Source organism: Dama dama, chromosome 28 (assembly GCF_033118175.1).
Source record: "Dama dama isolate Ldn47 chromosome 28, ASM3311817v1, whole genome shotgun sequence".
NCBI classification, from domain to species: Eukaryota; Metazoa; Chordata; class Mammalia; order Artiodactyla; family Cervidae; genus Dama; species Dama dama.
The window spans coordinates 61,374,002-61,380,001 of record NC_083708.1 but is presented as its reverse complement, the minus strand read 5'-3'; the positions used below and the strand labels follow the sequence as shown (position 1 = coordinate 61,380,001).

The 6,000-nt window shown below is 44.1% G+C and overlaps 1 pseudogene; it reads left to right on the top strand.

The window, feature by feature from the left end:
* Window positions 1-2,912: 2,912 nt before the first annotated feature.
* The window catches only part of LOC133048197 (ribosomal protein eL22-like), a 30,913-nt pseudogene continuing 27,825 nt past the window's right edge, over window positions 2,913-6,000 (top strand).

The following is a 6,000-nucleotide window of genomic DNA, read 5'->3' as shown; positions in this document are numbered from 1 at the left end:
AGTCACCCATCTAGAAAAGTTACATCAATTTTTTTCACCCACTATTCTATTTAACTTACTTAACATATAATATTCTAAGACCCAATTCTGGAATGTTCTAGAATAGAGATCATGGATATTTTACTTTGCAATTCTGTTTAGGACATTGTCAAAGTTCCTGGTTTTGAAGAAGACAAACAGGAATGTGGCAGCTAGTGGCTACCAAGAATCTTTCTCAATCACCTTTCAAATGTTCTTTACGAATGTACACTGACTTTCCAGATCCAAACAGGAAGCCAGTTCTCAGGCTGCAAAAACAACTCTGAATTTCTCAAGTTTTCCAAAAGCCCAATCAAGAGAAACAAGTAATTAACCATTCACACAACCCACATCCTTGACACTCCACCTTGCTCACCATTCCATTCATGCTTCCATATTTTTTTCCTCCTACAAACACCATGACTTTATGTTTCCACAGAGCTGCTGCTCCAGGAGGATCACAGGACTGTACAAACAACTCCAGAATTCTAAATAGCTTCTCTTTATCCCTCACAGCTTCTCCCAAGCACAGTGGGCTGGAAAAGTAGAGGCCAACTTTTAGTGGTGCCAACATGTAATATTTTTAATCAAGCTTAACAAGTCACACAGGAATTTCTTGGGAGAATGTCAACCTTTACATCTTACATTTTCCACATTAATAGTGGGAAGATTAGCCTAAAATCAACTAACAAATAAATACAAAAGGAGTAATAAAACAGAGTTTCTTATCAATTATTATCAACTCCAGCTCTCTTGTTTTGTAATAGTTCTAATTTGACACCTTATATTAAAACAAAGATTCTCAGGTCAGGCTCAGAGTCTTCAAAGATACATTAAAATTTGACCAAAGCTTAGCACAAACCCCTGCTCAGAATGAGACCTTAAATAAACATGAGGAACTCTGGGAAGTCAAGTACACTCTCAAAATAACCTCCAAACCAAACCAAAGATGACCCTGTTTATGAACTACTATTCTGGGGCAAAATAAAAATATGAAATGTGTCCTAAGGATTCAACTTTCAAATTATCCCTGTTTGAACAGTTTCTTTTTTATTGTTTTTTAACTTTATTATGGTGCCAAGAGGAGATCATTTTATTCAGGTAAACTGGGATCTCCTACCAGTCTTAATCAAAAATATAAAACTGCTGAAAAATGAATGCCAAACATTCTCAGGACCCACGTTTTATGACTACTTTCAAGGAACAGAATTTTCAGAATCATGTGAAAGCCAGGAAACCTTGAGCAAAGGGTTTACTAACTGTACCTCTCCTTGGCTACATAAGAAAAAAAAAAAGAAGAAGAGGAAGGAGGACCAAAGAACACAAAAGGGAAAAGCAAAAGCAAAAGACCTGTGAACATGCCAGGTGCAGACTGAGGAAGGTTTGAGTGTAGTTAAAGCAGAAGCGTGGTGCCTGCTTTGGCAGCATATTATGAAAATTGGAACAATACAGAGAAGATCTGACTCATTTGAAAAAACCATAATGCTGGGAAAGATTGAAGGCGAGAGGAGAAGGTAACGACAGAGGATGAGTTGGTTGGATGGCATCGCCGACTCAATGGACATTGAACAAGGAAACAGAGAGAGCTGGACTCCATCTAAGGCCAGGCTGTGAATATTAGGCTACACGCATTAGTCCTCCCAATGGACTCTGAACTTTGTGCCCGGTGTCTATAGAAATGGCATACCAATGGGAAACCAGACCCCCCCAAAAAAGAGCCTCAGGACTTGTACTTGGACTCTCCGTTGCCTAAAAGAATATGCTAATTATCTCTGTAACAGAACAAAGTGGTTAATTCCATTATGTTTATCGGGATATGACCACAGGCCTATTGATAAATATCCACTGTTTATGTAGTCTTCTGACACATGAATCATGGGTTAACTTTGATCATATCTCTCTTTTATCTTGTCCAGACTAGTTTCAAGGAATTTGGGGAGGTGTGTTTGAGCAAGCACACTTAGGGTATGTAAGGTTTTCACACAAACTGGTCGGGGTCCTTGGCTAAGAGGAGACTCTGCCTTGGGCCCGCCAGTATAATAAACTGCACTCCCCTATCTGCATTGTCCTTCTGAGTGAGTTTGTTTCCTGGAACACATGGCTACATTTGGTGCATTGGCTGGGAAACTCCTCACTTTGAGGAGACAAGTCCCATTTGGGACTACTCCAAGGCCTTGTGACTTGAATCTTCTAGAGGGGGTAGGCACCTCGTCCTTCTGGAAGGCTTCTGCTTCTCAAGGCCCGGACCTTTCACGTTAGCAGGTAGTGGACGACAGCAGGGAAACTGAACGCTCAGGTGAGGAGGAACCCAACCGGCACGGTGGAAGAGGGGGCCTGATCACCCCCCCAGGAGGGACTAGAAGGAGCGGGGACCCACAGGAGCCTGGAATAGGCAGGCAGCAGCGATTGCTTGGCACACAGGTCAACGAGCGTGCTAAGGTTTAGGAAGGGAATTTGCGAAGGTTATTTAGGAGGTGTGTCCACGCTGTCTCAGGGAAAATTATTACCAGCGATCGCCAGGGGACTTTTAGGGTAGGAAACTGGTCCCTGTATGCTCATATTCTGCCCTCCCCCAGGAGGTATCCCATCTGCTGTGAAATTCTTGACCCCCTCGGGATTGTCAGGCTAGAAGGAGGGGGATACATAAGTGAGTATGAATTGGCTTTTCCAGAGATGGCCTGGGACATGGGATATTTAACCCATCTATGTTTTCATCTGCACCTGATCAAGCCCACCAAGGCAGAAGGAACTTTAAAGGAGAAACAGTCTTGGGCCACGTGGTGTTCTGGTTTGGCTTTGCTGACTGGCAGGTGAAGACACGCCGATCCCCTTTCTCCCTCTGGGATCTGGCAGGATTTGGACAAGGATGACCTACCCCTCCCCCATACTGGATGATGACGTGCCCGCCCCCCAGTGCTCCACCAGGACCGGAGGCTGCCTTAATGTCTGATCCACGGCCAGGTGAATTTCCTGCAACAGCCGCTGCTCCTCCACCAGCTCTCCCACAGGTCGTAGAGCCGCCACCTCTTCGGGCTCCAATCCCGGTGACAGAAGCCTCTGGCCAACACTTGCAGGATCCGGCTCCAGCTGAACCACCCAAGCTATACCCGCCTCTCCTAGTGAGTACTGACAGGAAGGGGAGGGAGATGCTGGAATTAAGCAGAGACTGCACTCTGCCAGAGAGCTGGAGAGAACAAAACAGAACAGACAAGAGATTTGCAATGCTAGCTGCTGCTCTGGGAAAGTCTATCTCAGGCCCTTCAGAAAACCTCCTCTGCCCCAGGGACAGGACAGTCCTTCAACCGGTCCCAACAGAGGCCCCGGGCCCCGGTACAGCCAAAGCAGTGTGCCCGGTGCCAAGGTTTTGGCCACTGGAAGAATGAATGCCCTAAGGCAAGGAAGGAAGAGGAAGCTCCCGTAGTTGTGGGGCTTGCTGACTTGGAAATTAAATAGGGCTGCCGGGGCTCTTCTCCAGTGGACCACATTCTGTCAGACCTCTCCACCATGACCTGTCCTTCTTGGGTGGCCCCACAGGGCATGGCTTAGTTTCATTGAGTTAGACAAGAATGCGGTCCATGTGATCAGATTGGCTAGTTTTCTGTGGTTATGGTTTCAGTGTGTCTGCCCTCTGATGCCCTCTCACAACACCTACCATCTTACTTGGGTTTCTCTTACCTTGGACGTGGGGTATCTCTTCACGGCTGCTCCAGCAAAGCGCAACCGCTGCTCCTTACTTTGGATGCAGGAGCATGGCAGAGAAGGGAATGGCAAACCACTTCAGTGTTCTTGCCTTTAGAACCCCATGAACAGTATGAAAAGGCAAAAAGACAGGACTCTGAAAGATGATCTCCCCAGGTCGGTAAGTGCCCAATATGCTATTGGAGATCAGTGGAGAAATAACTCCAGAAAGAATGAAGGGATGGAGCCAAAGCAAAAACAATACCCAGCTGTGGATGGGACTGGTGATAGAAGCAAGGTTTGATGCTGTAAAGAGCAATATTGCATAGGAACCTGGGATGTTAGGTCCATGAATCAAGGCAAATTGGAAATGGTCAAACAGGAGATGGCAAGAGTGAACATCAACATTCTAGGAATCGGCAAACTAAGATGGACTGGGATGGGTGAATTTAACTCAGGTGACCATTATATCTACTACTGTGGGCAGGAATCCCTTAGAAGAAATGGAGTAGCCATCATGGTCAACAAAAGAGTCTGAAATGCAGTACTTGGATGCAATCTCAAAATTGACAGAATGATCTCTGTTCATTTCCAAGGCAAACCATTCAATATCACGGTAATCCAAGCCTATGCCCCAACCAGTAATGCTGAAGAAGCTGAAGTTGAACAGTTCTATGAAGACCTACAAGACCTTTTAGAACTAACACCCCCAAAAGATGTCCTTTTCATTATAGGGGACTGGAAAGCAAAAGTAGATAGTCAGGAAACATCTGGAGTAACAGGCAAATTTAGCCTTGGAATACAGAATGAAGCAGGGCAAAGGCTAATACAGTTTTGCCAAGAGGACTCACTGGTCATAGCAAATACCCTCTTCCAACAACACAAGAGAAGACTCTACACATGGATATCACCAGATGGTCAACACTGAAATCAGATTGATTATATTCTTTGCAGCCAAAGATGGAGAAGCTCTATACAGTCAGCAAAAACAAGACTGGAAGCTGGTTGTGGCTCAGATCATGAACTCCTTATTGCCAAATTCAGACTTAAATTGAAGAAAGTAGGGAAAACCACTAGACCATTCAGGTATGACCTAAATCAAATCCCTTCTGATTATACAGTGGAAGTGAGAAATAGATTTAAGGGACTACATTGAATAGACAGAGTGCCTGATGAACTATGGACGGAGGTTCATGACATTGTACAGAGACAGGGATTAAGATCATCCCCATGGAAAAGAAATGCTAAAAAGCAAAATGGCTGTCTGAGGAGCCTTACAAATAGTTGTGAAAAGAAAGAAGTGAAAAACAAAGGAGAAAAGGAAAGATATTCCCATTTGAATGCAGAGTTCCAAAGAATAGCAAGAGAAATAAAAAGCCTTCCTCAGCGATCAATGCAAAGAAATAGACGAAAACAACAGAATGGGAAAGACTAGAGATCTCGTCAAGGAAATTAGAAATACCAAGGGAACATTTCATGCAAAGATGGGCTCGATAAAGGACAGAAATGGTATGGACCTAACAGAAGCAGAGGATATTAAGAAATGGCAAGAATACACAGAAGAACTGTACAAAAAAGATCTTCACAACCCAGATAATCACGATGGTGTGATCACTCACCTAGAGCCAGACATCCTGGAATGTGAAGTCAGGTGAGCCTTAGGAAGCATGACTATGAACAAAGCTAGTGGAGGTGAGGGAATTCCAGTTGAGCTATTTCAAATCCTGAAAGATGATGCTGTGAACGTGCTGTACTCAATGTGCCAGCAAATTTGGAAAACTCAGCAGTGGCCACAGGACTGGAAAAGGTCAGTTTTCATTCCAATCCCAAAGAAAGGCAATGCCAAAGAATGCTCGAACTACCACACAATTGCACTCATCTCACACGCTAGTAAAGTAATGCTCAAAATTTTCCAAGCCACGTTTCAGCAATACATGAACCGTGGACTTCCAGATGTTCAAGCTGGTTTTAGAAAAGGCAGAGGAACCAGAGATCAAATTGCCAACATCTGCTGGATCGTCGAAAAAGCAAGAGAGTTCCAGAAAAACATCTATTTCTGTTTTATTGACTATGCCAAAGCCTGTGACTGTGTGTATCACAATAAATTGTGGAAAATTCTTAAAGAGATGGGAATACCAGACCATCTGACCTACCTATTGAGAAACCTGTATGCAGGTCAGGAAGCAACAGTTAGAACTGGACATGGAATAACAGACTGGTTCCAGATAGGAAAAGGAGTACGTCAAGGCTGTATATTGTCACCCTGCTTATTTAACTTATATGCAGAGTACATCATGAGAAATG